The following is a 17,863-nucleotide window of genomic DNA, read 5'->3' as shown; positions in this document are numbered from 1 at the left end:
ATTGTCAATTAAAAAAAAAAATACAGAAATAACACATTTATTACCTATGTTAGGGTCGTTATAAATCCTAGCTGGGGATTAAAATATTTTGCCAAGAAGTTTAAATCAGATGTTCAGCACTTGCCTACTGTCTCAACCTCAGTGAATCTAAATCTCTGGGGTTAAGGCTTGGATATCTGATTTTTTTTTAACTCCACAGATAATTCCAATATGCAACTATATTTCAGAAACAGTGACCCTATCATGGTCTTATAAATTGTAAAAATGCATTTTATCAGGTAAAAATATATTAAGAAATGGTATCTATAAAGTTAAAAAAAAAATGGAACCAATAGTCAAGACCCTCCATTTTATGCATAAGTAAAGTAAGGCATGGTCAGTCAAGTGTCTTTTTCAGAGCCACCTAGTCAAAAACTAGAACCAAATTTCCCAAAAGGCTGAATGTAGTTCCCTTTGGTTACTGTACTCCTGGCAACTTTTGGTGGGCCGCTCATGGACAGAATATGCTTGAGCCTACCACAACTTGGTCTTCAACAACTCATCTCAACCTATCTTATTCCTGACCCCTTCTTCCAATCAGCTCCTGATCTCCATCAGATTTGAGTCAAAGGGGGCACCTGGGTGGCTCAGTGGTTGAGCATCTGCCTTTGGCTCACATCATGATCCTAGGACCCTGGGATCAAGTCCCATATGAGGCTCCCCTACAGGGAGCCTGCTTCTCCCTCTGCCTTTGTCTCTGCCTCTCTTTCTCTCTATGTCTCTCATGAATAAATAAATAAAATATAAAAAAAAAAAAGATTTGAGTCAAAGTATTGCATTCCAGTCTGTAAAGAACTTGATATGTACCAACCAACTACTACTATAAACTGCCTTGGAACTGAGTATTCTTCTCCTTAAAACATCTAACTTCCAGAACTTCTGACCACAGAACTTCCCACACAGAAGTTGGTGGCCTCCCCCTGTGGAGTCTGACACAGCAGCATGTGATCCCCTGCTCACTGCTTCCTGCCAAACACACCACACACTGGGATCAACAACAAAGCTGGTCTTTTGGGGGGTGCTAAATGCAGACAGTATTTTAAGTCAAAATTTGTGTCTTAAAGACTCATAGAATTCAAACCCTAAAATCATTCTCCTTCATATTCAGAGGTCCAGGACAAAGAATGCCTTGAAATATCTTCTCACTGACAAGGAAGGATGATGGAAAGTCAACCTTCACTCATTGAACCTGCTAACACTAGGGGAGACCGTGCCCAGAGAGAAGCTGAACTGCTCCCAGGATGGATACTGATACCACAAGTCTAGGTATGGAGCACAGCAATATGGCAAATGTTTGAATAAAAATAAGATACCACCTTCCTAAGGGTGAATATGATGAACAAGACAGAAACAGGACCTGAAGGAGGAAAGGAAAAAACTCATAGCTGTTAAAGCCTGGACCACCGCAACTGGCAGTGTCACTGGGGCCTTTGAGCAGCTTCCCTTAGCCCTACCACAAATGCACAGACTACATTTAAGGTTTTCTTCCGATAAGGAGTTAGGCACTGTGTACCCATTCAGATGACGATTATGCCTCACAAACAGTCCTTTCTAGAAATCTGCCTCAGTGTCTGCATTGCAGGATTTTGTCCTTTGTTAGGGATAATTTTGATTCTGGCCTGAGCTGTGGCACTGTCCTCCAGCAGTAGCAAGGAACATGACTCCCCTATCACTCACTCCGTATCCTTCCCAGGGTTGTCCCAGATGCCACTGTATTTACCACCTCCTTCTTCTGACCCACTACTACCATTCTTTAGAAAGTGTGTCCTTTGCAAGTTAACATTCTGTATACTCTGTCAAACATTGAGTAAATCACATCTTTCAGTCACTTGTGCCAAATTCCAACAGCATTTTATTAGATAACATTTGCTGTCTTTGAAAAGGAAAGCTCGACATTTCATGCCATTAGCTGAGCTAAGTTTTGAGAATCACTGAAATATCCTGTTTACCTAAGATAGCAACATCCTATTCTGATTGCATTCTATATATGCAACAATACTGAGATACTAGAATGACCAGGCTAATTTTCCATTATACCGTGGATGATGAAAGGACTGAGGTGTTATGTGGTTTTAAAAAAAGATTTATTTATTCATTTTAGAGAGGGAGGAGGGGCAGAAAGAGAGGGAGCAAGAGAAAATCTCAAGCAGACTCCGCACTGAGTGTGGAGCCCAACATGGAGTTCAGTCTCACGACCCATGAGATCATGACCTGAGCCAAAATCAAGAGTCAGATGCTTAACTAACTGAGCTACACAGGCTCCCCTATGTGCTATGTGTTTTAATGACACTCTCCCAAGGTTTAGGACAAGTCTGTGGCACAATTAGGGATGCTGACTTCCGCCTTAGAGATTGTCTTTATGACCTCACTGCCTCTTAGGTAAAGGCAACACTCTTTCACATTTTGTGTGAGGATGTTCATCTATAGGAGCAGACACAGCACTTTTTCAAAAGCATGAGAAACTACATAGAGCCATATTGTAATGCAGAAATGTGTCATTCACCAGGAAGTGAAGCTGACAAGTCACAATCAATACATCAATCAGCATGGAGACAAAAACGTCTAAGATCTTCCATAGAAGAAGTAAACAAATCCATTGTCAAGTTGGATGGCGTGACGGAATGATTTCTAAAGTGAGTTTCGTTGATCTAACTAGCTCCTTGTATCCCCTTGAGCAATAGGAGACTGCACATCAGTAGAATCTGGAATCAGACATAGTGAGGAGTGTAAAGTCAAAGGGAAGAGGAGAGCAGAGCAGAACTGCCTCCACGAGTGGGGCCATTGGTTTTGGGGCCTCACAAGCTTGTAATGCCATCACTTTCAAGACTAAATGGTACCACTACAGTCTAATTCTTAGTAATAATTATAGCTAATGTTTTGAGGTTTTTCTATCCAGTATTTTCCAGACATTACTAGTTATCTTTATAATCCCCAAATGCAGGTATTATTCATCTCTATTTTATGAGTAAGGAAACAGAGGTCAGAAAGGTATAAAACTTATCAGCAATGATAAATATTGGAGCTGAAATTCACTCCCAGTCTATGCTCCAAAGGCATACTTCTCTTCAGAACTATAGCAAAGCCTACACCCTCTCCCAACCCCACCTTCTCTCCTTATCAGAATCCTGCTTCTTCAGTTCAAACAATACCTCCTCCAGGACTTAAAATTAACCCTCTCTCCCTCTCTTGCTCTCAAACTCTCTATATCTATATTCATAACTCTGAGGACAATCTGTCTTCCCCTCCTAAGTTTTAAGCTGCCAAAAGCCAGTATGTGAGAGTCTCTCACCCCTCCCTGAGTGACCCCTCTCAACCAGAGAGCCTGAGATACTGACTCCCTGGTTCTGTGGGCAACTGGGTGGGGCAAGGGCAGAGAGTCCAGGGCTGGGGTATGCTTCTGCTGAGAGTTGCCTCTTCTGGAAATCCAGATCCCTTTCAATTAGCCTAATGATGCCATTATCATTTTCTTTGTGCTCTATCATGGGGAAAATGTTGGGAAGAACTCTACAATGCTTCACTGGATGCCCCCTGGCAAGTGCTCTAAATGAGCATTTGCTGATTTGGAAGTAAGACTGAGTATAAATACCACCATGTTATGCTCTCTGCCACAGATGTACTTCAGAGAACCTGTTCCTCTTTCCTGAGGGATATGAGAGGGATTAAAAGCAGGAAACAGTATGCCTTCATCCTAACAATCTCGCCAGTAACCACAGGAGTCCAAGTGAAAAAAAGAAAAAGAAAAAAATCAGATATAAACAATTATAAAAAAAAGAATACAGTTATTTATTTTACGAAAGGATTCAAGTCAAGCTTTCTTTTAATCAACCATTTTTGAAGGATGGAGAGATAATCGATATCTCTAGGGAGTTGGGTTTTTTTTTTTTTTCAGAATATACAGCCACTTCCCTCTCTATATGACCTTTGTAACTGTAGCTTATATGAATTACAGCTTTCATATGAGCTGTAAACATAAAAAGTAATAGCTGGAAACCATCTTTTTTAAAAAAAATATTCATTCATGAGAGACAGAGAGAGGGAGAGGCGGAGACATAGATGGAGGGAGAAGCAGGCTCCCCACAAGGAGCCTGAGGGACTCGATCCCAGGACCCCAGGATCATGCCCTGAGCCGCAGGCAGATGCTCAACCGCTGAGCCACCCAGATGTCCCAACCACCTCTTTATAAAGAAAACATATATCAGTAAATCCACTTTCTGGAAAACAGTGCTCTTCACAACCCCTTTATTAAGCCCAACCATAGCTGAACACCAGTTCACACCCTTCTGCTGCTCTACCCTCCCCTTGCTCATCAATGCTTAAAGCCCAGTGGTCTCTCTGTGCAAAACTGCCCCCAACTCCACAACAGATACCCGAGAGGTATTCTCTGCTCTGTTATACTCAGCACAATGTTCATGGCTGTTTTTCTTTTTCCATTTTGTTACAGACTCATTTCATTTAGTACATCTTTACAAGAATGCCAATGAAAGTTTGGAAAGGAAAACAGGTAAAGTCCTGTGACCAGTCTACCATCTTGAACCTTTCTGGGTAGGTTTTAAAAGTTCCCCAGATAACTTAAATACTCAGCTCCTTCTACTCCTCTTTGAAAATCACTTTGGAATTTTGAGTTTATCCACGGACTTAATAATATTGCAAGATACTATGCTATAGAGTGGGAGTACAGGTGTAAATTGAGGACAGTGAAAAATGGGACAAACATTAAGTAGGAGACAGTAACAACTAAACACCAAATAATATATTTGGAGGGAGTAGTAGGGGATGAGTAACCTCTTGTGAAATTATCAAGCCCATCAAAGCACCCTTTCCAGTTCCTCCAATATGTCAACACATCCTGTCTATCCTCAGCTCATTTGTGGTCAAGTAGATAAGTTTTTTCCTAAAGCTTTTTCCCAAAAGGTGCCTCTACTTACATAGGTTTGCAACACCCCTTTTCTCTCTCAAATTGTGAGCTCCCAAGGTATAAAAATGATGGCTTGTCATACCTTTTTATTTCCTTCCTAAGTATCTACTAGTCGAATCTGCATAATCAATACCTATTGATTGATAATATTTTACTTCCTGGTCAATTACTGTGCTAAACATTTCATTAGTATTTTCCTGCTTTATCTTATCCCGAAACTCTCCTTCTCAAAACAGAGAGCTAGCTAAATAGGTCACAAAAAGACTTGCACTTGACTCCCTGCCCTACCATTTCTTGCTGCATTAGGCAAATGAATTTCCCTAATACTGGTGAGTCTTGGTTTTCTTATCTGCAAAAATGAAATTAACAGTACTTAGAGTATTACCTATCATCACCTTCTTTTGTGAAAATCAAATCAAACACTGTATTTTTTCAGATTTATTTACGAGAGAGAGAGAGAGAGAGAAAGTAGGGGAGGGGCAGAGGGAGAGGAAGAGGAAGAGAAGCAGCCTCCCCACTGAGCGAGGAGTCCAACACGGGCTCTGTCTCACGACCCCAAGATCATGACCTGAGCCAAAATCAAGTTGGGCACTCAACTGAGCCACCCAGGAGCCTCTCAAAAACACTTTAAATAACAAAGCATAACTTGCCATTACATTATCATTTGCCTTAGAGAAGACAATTCATGGGTGATGAGTAAGAAGCAACATGTCATTAAGAATTACATCCATTCTACTTTCAATGAGTGTGGCATCGCACCTCACTCGGGGTTTCATGAGGTGGGAGATGCATATTCCTGACTGCTGCCCTTATGAACCTTTTCTGATCCTCCCTCCAATCTGTAGAGTGCTTTACAGCCATATGTTGGGTGAGTCACTCATTACCTGAGACACATGTGCAGAAAGGTAGGAAGAAACAGTGGGAGCCAGAGCGGCAGCTTACCCATCCAAGACCCACTTTCTGCCCCAACAGCTACTGCTCCTCTCGCTGGCTGCCTTGTAAATCCCACTAACTTTACTCAAAAAACATATCCCTGCCCATCTTCCCTCAGTCCCTAGTATAAAGCTCCCAGCTTGAGAATCTTGAACTTACTGTTTGAGAACAACCTTGCAGCCTTGCTCTCCATCCCATCAATGTGTCTTCATGCAAACTCCATATTCTCCTCAATCCTTTGCCCAAGGATGAAATCACAAGGGGATTTGCTTCCCATACACTGATGAGAAATTGCTCTTTGTCAACATAATGCCCTCTTTTTTTTAAAGATTTCTTTATTGAGAGAGAGAGAGGAAGAGAGCACACGAGAGTGCAGAGGGAGAGAGAATCTCAGACTTCCATACCTAATAGAATGAAGTTAGCTAATGAGGTGAAGAGTGATCTCACGTTCACTGGCAAAGAAAGAAGTTATCAGAATGCCCTAAGTGGCCGTGTCTCCTCTTTGGTTGTTGCTGGTGGTTATGAGATAGGGGATTGTTTATTTTAAATCCCTCCAATGTTTATAAAACACATTGTGTGAAAGATGATGAAGTAAAAGGTACCCACAGTCAAATGTAAACAAAATATGCTTAATGAAGGTTTGGCAAAAACCATTAAAACTATGTACACTCTCAATCTGGAATTCCATTTATAGAGCTTTAGCCCACAAATACACCTGCACAAGTATGTATAGATAAAGGTTTTGCACTGTGGCATGACATGAAACATCCATAACAGCAAGAGATTGAAACTAGTGTAAACATCCATCGAGAGAGGACTGAGTAAAAAGTGCAATAAAATAAAATTCATTGATATTCAAAATTATGATATCGTGGTTAAAAAAAAAGAAGTCCACAAGTTGTTTGATACTCCTCCTTTCAGAGGTGGAGCCACGTACCCCATCCCTCACTCCTTGGTAGGCTGGACTCAGTGACTCATTTCTAACAAACAAAATATGGCAGAGGGCATGGTGCATACCTTCCAAAATAGGGTTATAAAAGGCAGTACAGCTTCTTCCTTCCTATTTCTGTTAGATCACTTCCTCACTCTTTTTCTTGGTTCATTTCTTGGAGAAGCCAGCTGCATGTCAGAGTGACACACTAGCAGGTTGTTAGAAAGGTCCAACAACCCACGAGAAACTGAAGCCTTTAGCCAACAGCCAGGTGAGGGCACCACCTCACAAGTGGGTCCTCCAGCACCAGTCAAGTCTGCACATGGCTACAGTCCCTGGCAACATCTTGGTTGCAAGGTCAAGAGAGACCTTGAAGCAGAACCACCTCACTGAGCTGCTCCTGCATTTCTAACGCATAAAAGCTATGAGGCAAAAAAACATTTATTGTTTCAAGCTGTGAAATTTGGGGCTAATTTGTTATGCAGCAAGAGATAATTAATACACATGGGTAAATAAGACTTCTAATAATGTATCATTTGCATTTAAAAAATCCTTTGTCTCTTATCAAAAGTCTTTTTATGTCATATATTCAAATACAGTTACCTGCTCTCTGGAACAATAATAATAATTTTCTAGCTATAAAAGAGAAACATTTCCTTAAACTTTAAGAAAAAAACAAACACTGTCATCAGCATCATCTGGCTAATGTTACTTTCTGAATCATAGGGATCCTAATGGTGAAACCTACAGTCTCATTTAGGAATACAACTTAAGAAAACAAAATCAAGACAGATGGCAAAAGGCAAATACAATAAGAAAACTATTTAAATTGCTTAATTGTTTTTTAAAAAAATAATTTAGGGGATCTCTGGGTGGCTCAGCAGTTTAGCGCCTGCCTTTGGCCCAGGGTGTGATCCTGGAGTCCCTCGATCGAGTCCCATGTCGGGCTCCCTGCATGAAGCCTGCTTCTCCCTCTGCCTGTGTCTTTGCCTCTCTCTCTCTCTCTCTCTCTCTCTCTCTGTGTGTCTCATTAATAAATAAATAAAATCTTTAAAAAAACATATTTTTAACAAACAGCTACTTGGAAGTCCATCATCAACTTTGAATATTCTATTTCATATTACAAAAATTGTGCAATTTGATAATAATGATAAAAATAACTAATGAAGAGTGAGTGAATGTACTAAGAAGTCACATAATTTGTTGCATACGATCCTTACAACAACCCCATGTTACTTACTCCTACAGGCCCACTTACTAATGGGGAAATTAAAATTTTAGCAAGGTCAAATAACTTGACTAGTGTCACACAGCTGATAAGAAGCATAGCCACAATTTCAACACCTGGCCTTTGCACTCGACAGCCAGAACTTTCAACCATTACTCTGTACTCTATGGTATAATGTCCCATATTGTACACACGCTTAGGCTTTTTTTTTTTTTTTTTTTTTTTTTTTTAGGCTTTTTGTGAGATTGTGGTTTTATCGGATAGTATCTGGGTCGTTAACCAAGTACTCAGAATGTGCATGGTACATGGCTAAGCACTTAGATGCATTATTTCCATTAGTCCTCACAGCTACCTTATTAGGAGGGACTGTTATTATCCTCATTCTACAAATAGTTAACGGGGCCTGCTAGAAGCTGCAGTGCCCACGGTCCAGAACTCAGAGTCAAGCTTCCAACCAGGCAATATGACTCCAAAGCCAGCTTCCACAGTGTAATGTAAATATAGCAAACTTCTATATTTATAAATAATTAAGGCTGCTAAATTAAGATGAGGTAGGATGTATGGAAGATGGCTGTGTTTTTCCAGAAACAATCATGGGGTTGGAAGGCCTAGGGAAAGAAAAGGAAACAAATATGTGGCAACATTTCAGTCCCCATAGCACCTGGGAGATTCAAAGTGCTTTTGTAAGCATCCATAGAAGTCAATTCGCTTTTAGTTTATGGCCCACGGCAGTGTGTTAAATCCTCTGTGAGATGAAGGAGAATGAGCTGCTGATGCACACTTTCCATGTTTATTCATCATTGAGTTATCAATGCTGCATCTTTGGGCAATTTATTTATTACTCATCAATTATGTATTAAGCTCCCAAAATGTGCCAAGCACTCTTCCAGGAGCTGGTTCTAAAACAAACAAAACAGATAAAAATCCTTGCTCTCATGAGATTTATGTTCTTATGGTTAGAAAAAAGACACAATAGACAAAATAAGTACATCTATGATGGGTTAGACTGTGGTAGGTACTGTGGAGAAAAAACGGTGGAGGCGGCAATGAGGAATGTGGTGTGCTTTCGCTTAGACTGGTCAAGGCAAAGCTCGCTTGGAAGGTTCAAATTATTACTGTACATAAACTGTGCTGACTGCAACAGTAATTTTCTCTTCTTGAATTAAAGTGGTTATATGAATAGTTGCCAAAGGTCATTTTCCTGGTGTTGTTATAACTGTTTAAGCAAAGTAGATAGATTAATCAGGTAGGGGCCCAAAGTGTTGAAATGGCTATCTGAATTAATCTGGAAAAACTGGATAATCAATTGTCATATTTTCTAAATACGGTGTCTGTATTTGCATAGGATCATCTGATCAGTGTCTGACTTGCATATGATGATCTAAGTCTTTCTTCTAAAAACCCTTTGATAACACAAGGCAAGAGATCTAGTGGAAAAAGAGAGGGTTAGTTGTACAGACTAGGAATCACTTGCAAAAAGCAGTCTGGCAAGTCATGACTACTTCTCTAAAGTAGTCTAAATCCATGACTAAATCCTGGGCAAAACCCCCTGGGTTGGTTCATCATCTCCCAGCTACTATCTAACCACTCTGGGCCTCAGTTTCCTTCCCTGAACCACAAAGGGATCATCTCTATTAGACATGTATGGCCTATGACCCCAACATCAGGACATGCAAAGGTTTATCTTTCTCATCATCTTCTGCAGCTAACTCCCAAGCTAACTTCAAATGGAAATTTTCTTCTTCGGAGTCCCTCTACTCATGACTCTTCCATGCTTCTGGAGCAGTTTGTGAAGTAACTTTATTAGCTCATCAAAACTCACTTGTGAAGGAATGGTTGACAACGAGAAATCACTGACATCGTGTGCAAGTATGAGTGAAACAGTGATGAGCTATCTTAAAACTAGGATACAGGACAGAGTGTTCTTCTACTTCATTTGCTCCCTGATATACTTTGGCTCAACCCAGCTCAACAGTCCAAGACCACTTCCCTCTCACTCCCTCCCTGCCCAGCACATGTGTACTCACTCTTCTACCACCTGACATCAGAGCGATAGCCAGTTGGGGAGCAGGAGGTCCCTTTAGCACATGGAAACCATCGTTCAGCCCCTGTATGAGGGACCATTGGTAAGCCTATTCTAGTGAGACCATGGCATTGATCTTGGCCTCCTCCTCTTTCCCCAACAGAAACTCTTTCTTCCCACCTCAGTGCCAGGAAACACCACTTGTATCTAGCTAGACTTTAGCAACTAGTAAGGACCAGACTTTCTTTAAGTTTTACCAGAGAGAGGCCAGCAACAAGCCACTACTTCCCCCCTTCCCCTGGGCACTTCCATTCTATTTCACACATGACCCCCCCATCCAGGACCTACACTTTCCCTCCACATCCTCCTCACAGACTCCACCTAAAATCGCTCCCATGCCTCACAGTTCCCAGCACACCGACACGTGCACACTTCTGAGACTATTCCTTAGAATAATTCTTGATTTGGTCACTAAGGCACCCAACTCATGGAGCTTCATAATAGTTTCTCAATTTCCTGACCACGATGGTTTCTCTAATGACCACCCCAAAATCACAGCCCCACATCCTCTCAGAAGGAACATCCCCACTGGTTCTATTTTAACTCCTCTGCCTCCCCTCTCCCACCTTACCTCCTGAATCAGAAAGAATTGCTACTCTGAATATTTATTCTTTCACATTCGGCACCCCCCACCCATACACACCAACACACACACACACACACACACACACAGAAGTTTAGGTACAGCAGGGTTTGCAGACCCAGCCTCAGTCTGGAGGCATGGGCACGTGTGCACACGCACACACAGGCACACACACCAAAAAAGAAAAGAGTTGAATCTTGTTTTATGTGTGTCTTTGTGTAATGCTGTATTCTGTTATTTAGTTTTGTATTTAACCAATTTCAAGGGTGCACTAACTCACGGAGATCAGTGGCAGTTCACACACACTTGCACACTCATATCTACATCCACAAATGAACACCCGAGTCACGGTTCACAAACATACCTCACCACCTCCTGCTGCTGTTCCTGCTGTCTCACTGAAGGATGGCCTAGGAATCAAAGCAAGGAGCACAGTCCACCAAGGGCAGCCACAGCCCTGGCAAGCTGTGAGTGTGTTACGGTTAATGGGTTTCAAATGCAAATGACTGCCCAGATTTCATTCTCCAGATCAGATCTGCTAGTTAATTAGTAATCGTAGTCTTCTTCTGAGAACATCCCTAAGAACCTGGAGGAAGAAGCGACCACCCTGCCCCCCTCTAACCCCTCCAGGAGCTGAATCCAGCACTGATCACTGAATCCAGCACTGATCACACTCGGGGGGCCTGGCAAAGAAACACAGACTGAGTCAATGGGTAGATGATAAAGAGCAACAAATAAACCATCCCAGGGTCCCAGTGACATTTACTAGCACAATCTGCTGATGTGTGTTTGAAGGAAATAACTTTGAAAATGTTTTCAGAGTAGTTTTCTTCTTTTCTTGTCTCTAGAAGAGCTGCCCTCAAGCATTTTCATGCAGTGGAGACCCTTTGGCAGGCTGGTGCCTCCAATGGACCTCTCTTAGAATTACATTCTTAAATGCATGAGACAAAATATGTTAAGAATTCAAAAGAAACCAATTCCATCGAATTAGTTACTAGAATTTCTTTTCAAATTTCAGTATAATAATGCATGTGTTTCTTTAATGATGTATTAGCTAACCTAGGAACAAGTCTAACAGCTACCACAATCTCAAAATAGTAATAAGTGTAAATAGTACCTAGACAGTATCTTTAAAGTATGATAAAAAAGTATCTGTAGCTTCTCCTGGAACCAAATCTTAGGTACTTCTAACAGTCTTGAGGTTTGTGACCTCACTTTATACTTAAAAGGCCAGATTTCAGTTGGATTTCAGCAAAGAAAAAATAAATATTGTTCCTTCCAAATTCACTTGCTTTCTGAATTATATGCATGAATCTCTGGTTAAGAATCCTGTTATATTTCCTGGCAGATCCCTCCCCTCAAAGTAGGGGGGTGTCCTCCCCTCTGTGCCTGTGTTCAGGTGTGATCCATAAATCTGTTTTTGCCAGTCTCCCAAGAAATAAGTACCAAAATTAGAAGTTTTGTTACAAATAGCATAATTTTGTCCTTTTACCCTCATGATTTAAAAAATGTAGTGGATATTTGTATATGCCTGGTTTTTCATTTAGTTTTCTTGTAATGCAATTGCACCTTAAATTTACAAGAATCTTGGTCTGTGACATGGTAGAAATTAAAGAAAAAAAAATCTAATTAGCACAGAGAGTTTTTAAAAACCCTGCCCCAGGTGTTATTCCCAGAAAATGAATTGCTTTTACAGACCAGTGAAAATTCAGGCATAATCTGGGTCATGGGACCTAAAGTCATAGACTGTGTACATTGCCTGAAAAAACTAAAGTCATGATTTCTTATCATCATTTTATCAGGGACACAGACTATTATAATGAAATCATCTTTTCTTTTTTAAAAAGTCCCCTTCCTTGTCCTCATTTCTCTCATCACCCATCACCAGTAAAATGTTGTCAGGAACCAACAAAGCCTACAGATCAGATTTTGGGCAGCACGGACCTACCATATTTCTTCAGCATCAGGAAGTCAAAGAATTTAGAGCTACAAGAGGAGGGAGAGGCAAAGGAAGGTACAGGGAAGCCTGCTGGGCACCGAGGCCATTTGCCTGCATTGTCTCACTGATAGACACCACAGGCCAACAGCAATGAGGACCTGAACTGCCTGCCAAATGCCTGTCTACCCAGAGTTACAGCCCAGATGGGTTGGAGCATTTGGTATGACCTCTAAGGACCACCAATGACAGCCCCCTCATTTTCCAGAGGAAGAAACCGGGACCCAAGAATTTTGAGGTGTACATGAGTGTAGTGACAAAAGGTCCAGATCTGAAGTTGGGCAGACCTGAATTAAAAGCCCAGGTCTGCTTACTGGCTTGGGATGCAGGACCACATAAGCCTCAATGTCCTTAACATAAATGAAGACAGGAGTGGTACCTATCCAATCAAATTATAAAGATATAAGGGTATTAAATAATACAAAACAGGTAAAAGACTTGGTGTTACCAAATAACTACTCAGTAAGAGTCAGTTACATTTGTTAAGATTATTATGCACCTACACAGTGATGACTAGAGCCCAGATCCTGGACTCACAACCCAAGGCACCTTCAACTACGTCAATATCTCCTTTGCCCCTCAATCGGTACTCCAACTGTAGTAGGTACTCATTAATGTTTAAAAAAGAAAACTTATCGAATACCTACTTTGCACAAGGCCCTGTACTACATAGAGACATCTATGTTGCTGTCTGAGTGTAACAGTTTAAAAGTTTAGCCCCTATATTAAAAAAAAAGAGAGGTGATTCAGGCCAGACCAAAGTACAAGTACCATGATACCTAGAGTACTTTGTTGCCTTAGTGACACGGCCTTACCTGGCCTGAGGATGTCAGGAAAACACGTGTACTTGGGAGCCATGGAAGCCGTGCTGATATAAGAACCAGTAACGTGGTGACACCTCCTCCTCCCCATTCCCTAGACACCACCCTTACTTAGACTTTCATGACCCCCAGTCTTTGCTTCTGACCTCTGAAAACACAACACTAACCACTTCGTAAACACAATTCAATTCAACATATAGGTACATGTGTATCTATAAGCAAGGTATTGTTGGAAGAGCAACAACAGCAACATTTATGACATGCTTCCAATGGCCTGTGCATTATGCTAAGTGACCACATGCATGATTTCACTTCCTCCTCGTCACTACACTGTGAGGTAGCAGCCGTCACCCCAGTCTCGCAGACTAGAAACCCTAGAGACAAAGAGCTACTTGCCCAGGGTTCTGTCACTAAGAAGAGTTGAAACCAGAATGCAAACCCAGGCAGTCTGGTCAAATCTGCACTCAAACAGGAACATGAGTGGTGCTTCCATAATGGCCAGGAAAAGATAGAAGTCAAGTGGCTACCAGACAAAAGACAAGACAGCACTGACTATGCTATTGGACAGAGAACACAATTGGGAGGGACAAGAAAGAAACCGAAGGCATGGAAAGGTGGGAGTGGGCAGGGAAGAAGGAAAGACACTTTGAGCCAAGGGATCAGCATATGCAAGGCTCAGAGTAGAAAGAATGGGACCTGTTTTAGAAACGGCAGCAAAAAGGTAGAGACAAGGAAGACAGTTTTGGGAGAAAGTCGGGGACACTATTTACAAAGCACACTGGAGTCACATCGAGGAGACTCTAGCCTCTTAGCAACAGGGAACCATCAGAGATAAGAAACTGCCCAGAGCTGCCATAAGCATGAAATCAATTTCTGAGCCCTCTGCCCAGGACTCAAAATCCTAGCAAATCTGTCTCTTTAGTCTTTAGTCAGAATATTTAGTCTCCCACACCTCTACACAGAACAAGTGCCTATCAGTAAGGAATTCTGGAAGCTGTACCAGCTGCTTGTCCATGGAGTGACACAAAAGTGGGGAACTCCGCCACCCTGAGATCCCCACAGGTATCCCCTAAAGATCAAGAGAGCAGTGAATCACCTCACCAGTACTGATGCGAACATCTGTCTCTCCCCGTGTTGACCTTCCCTAAACAACACTTGATTCTGGCTTCTGTTCTAAACCAAAAAAAGAGTCAGTCTGTTCTTCAGGATAAATCCTCAAATTCTTCTTTCTCTTTAAGGCTTCTTTATTATTCTTGACTCTACCATTTCCACATTTTTTCAATATTTACCAAAAAGCTTGGCTCAGTGCTGTTTCTGCATATTTGGGGCAGCCTCCCCCTGAAATGTCTATATCCTCTATCTTCCTATATAAACTCTTATTGCAAAGTCAAGTTTAAACTCAAGTCATTTTGATGCTTCCCCTTTTCTGAACTACTAAAGTAGTACTATTTTCAAGAATACATGGTTCTACTTATAGATATGCATACCCCAAAGTGCTCAGAGGAGTGCTAGCCACTCATCAAGCCCCTGCTGGCTGAGTTCCCTCGTCACATGAGAGATAGACCCAGGTGAGGAGCCCATTCTGACTGCTGAGCACTGGTGTGTGTCTCTTTCCTCCTGGCACTGAACACATTATTGGATTTTCCCTCCCTGGAACAAAATTCTATAGGAAACAAGGTATACACCTGCTTGTACCTTACCGACTAGGGGTGGATAAGATAACTCTGACAGTGTCCCTACAGCCTATTAACCTCAAACAGTTGAATACAAGATTGGAATCAAGATAAGTCACAGAAAGAGCATGGTGTTCAGAATCAAACTAGCCTGAGCTTGAATATCAGAGCCCCTACTTACTTGCTACAGACTTTGGGCAGTCATTTAAATTTTCTGAAGCTTAGCTTCCTTCTCTGTAACTTACAGATGACAATACACATGACATAATATTATTTTTTGAGCCTATGCTGAGATAGTAAGTACCTGACATCTAGGATCAGTTTTCCAGTCTCTCCCTAACTGGACTTTTCTGAAAATAAAGTCAGATAAAACCCAATGAGCAGGGGCATTGGCTTAAATCCTGTTTAGAACTTTTCCTCCAGTTCATCAACTGCTGGAGAGAGCCTCAGGAGAGGTTTGGGCTGGAGGCAGTGGGCTCTTCCCTCCATGGACCACTGACAGGCAGCAGAGAGCTGTCCACACCTGCCACATAGAACTGATTCCCCAGGCTAGCAGGGGAAATCCAGGCAGAACCCAGAACTTTGTTCAATAGGACTATCCTATCCCCTGTACATGTGCACATGCACACACACTAAGGCACTCACACTCACAGGCACATGCCATCTACACCCTTCCTGTCACCGGTCACCACTGCCCACAACCTTTAAGCTGTACCTCTTTCTTCTAACTGCAGCTGAGTTGGTTTTCCTTCTTTTGTTCCAAGTATAAGCTCTTCACATCAGAGGTTACCTGGAAATGGGAAACAGATGTCTGAGGTAGGAGCGATTTCTCTCTCTAGAAGTGTTCGGAGAAAAGGAGGGGGAGAGCAAGCGACCCGTACTGAGCATTACAGCATTTCCTTCCCTTGGGAAATATCTGTTATTCAGCAGTTTGACGCAGCCTTGCATCCCTTCCTACCTCTTACCCCCTCAGACAGGAACACGTGCACACTCAGGTGTGGGTCCAGGGAGCGAGTTCTTGGTGATAGTACGTTACCTTGTACTCATGTGTCGGTCATAAAACATCAGCTGTATCACACCTTGTAGCTCTCAGAGCACTTTAACCTGTATTATTTCTTTAATTGCATATGATAGGGCAGATGTTTTAATCCCCATATAAAAATGAGGAAACAGAAACTAAGAGAGATGATTTGCTAAAGGTCATTAGAATCATGGCAGAGTCGAGCTCGTAGTTATTTCAATAGAGTAGTCCAATGTTCAGAGTCTGAAGTTGGTAAATAATTCAGTAAATATAGACATTTCTTCTTCAGACTAAATATTTGTTCATTCATTTGGCCAATTCTGAGTTCATTCTCTACCACATCTCCCAAAGTGGAGACTCTCAGATCCCATCCATTATCAAACTTTGCCACTTTCACCTTAGAGTTGGCCATTTCTCTTTAAACCTGTATCTTGTACTAGAGATTCCCGTGGTCTCCACTGTGTCTCTCCTGCCCCACGCCTGGAGGACACCTGTCCACTCATGTAAGGGAGCCCAGCATGACCCTGACCCACTGGTCCCAGCTGACTGAACCAACACTGGACAGCAGACCAACCTGGTCTGGTTGGATTCTTTCTCCCAGAGTTTAGGATTAGAGACACAGAGTCTGAATCATAGTTCACTGGGCACTAAGTCTGTGAGGTCAAGTCATGTTATAGAGAGAAAGAAATTAAAGCTTTGCTGAACATATTTGTTTACTCAAAAGAGGATGGAAGAAAGCAGTGGAAATTAGTGGAAATAAAAGACTGCTCAAATCCAAAGGAGGAACAACACAGAGAGTATTTCTCCTATTTCTGTGAAGGCCAAGGTACAACTGAATTTCGTCTGACACTCCTGCATCTTCACCAAAAGCTATCCCTACTGTTACTACCACCATCTCTTCTACTACTAACCACCACCACTACCACCACCACATCATCATCATCATCATCATCCTTTCTTCCAGATAATTTCTGTGAGTTTCCATGGCTGGCAATCAATCAGTCTCTGCTAGCCCTGGTGCACAGGCTCTCGTTTTTCTCCCTTTGCCCAGTGTAAATATCTTCACCAAAAATCTCTAACCATTCCAGCTGAAAAATACCCTCCTACCATCTGGGTTTTGCTAGCCTTTATGACCACTTACAATAATCGTAGGACCTTCAAATCCCAACAAAGTCTCTCTGAATTGTTTGGCATCCCCATAGAATTGTATTTTTTTAGATCAGGAGACACGTAGCCTAGGGTTATGCAGTGACCTGCTGAGAGGTATACATAGTACATTTTCTTGGAAATTCCATTTTAGCCCAAGATCACTGAAGAAAAATAAGTAATTTAGATCAATATTTTGAATTATGAGAAATGTGACAGTATAAAGTAGTAGCATGCAAATCTATATGATGTTTCTCAACATGAAATACTAAATTTTACAGAAATTTACCCCTGTGATGAGATGCTAGTGAGTATGCTTCCCCACTTTGCCCCCATCCCAGGGGAAAACATGTGAACAGGATGGCACAGGAAACATCTTGCAGCCATGCATAGACTTTCTCTCTGTCACTGCTATTCTCCTTGGCTCAGCCTCTCTCCCTACTCCCATGCTTCCCTCTGTTCTGCTCTCTGGAAATCAGCATGTCCATACAATC

At 41.8% G+C, this 17,863-nt stretch overlaps 1 protein-coding gene across 4 annotated transcripts in view; it reads right to left on the bottom strand.

Annotated features, from left to right (window-relative positions):
- The window catches only part of MGAM (maltase-glucoamylase), a 97,275-nt gene extending 79,412 nt beyond the window's left edge, over positions 1-17,863 (bottom strand). The window contains exons 1-2 of one of the 4 annotated variants that reach the window (XM_072777491.1): positions 17,659-17,863; positions 15,918-15,992 (exon numbers count right to left, since the gene is read on the bottom strand). The gene's annotated coding sequence lies outside the window, so the exon portion shown is untranslated. Of the gene's footprint in view, positions 1-11,076; positions 11,196-15,917; positions 16,097-17,658 lie in introns of those variants that run through there. The other 3 variants (XM_072777492.1, XM_072777489.1, XM_072777490.1) reach the window with 3 other exon arrangements.

Source organism: Canis lupus, chromosome 15 (genome assembly GCF_048164855.1).
Source record: "Canis lupus baileyi chromosome 15, mCanLup2.hap1, whole genome shotgun sequence".
Taxonomy (NCBI): domain Eukaryota; kingdom Metazoa; phylum Chordata; class Mammalia; order Carnivora; family Canidae; genus Canis; species Canis lupus.
The sequence above is the reverse complement of the archived record's forward strand: the minus strand, read 5'-3'. Positions and strand labels throughout refer to the sequence as shown.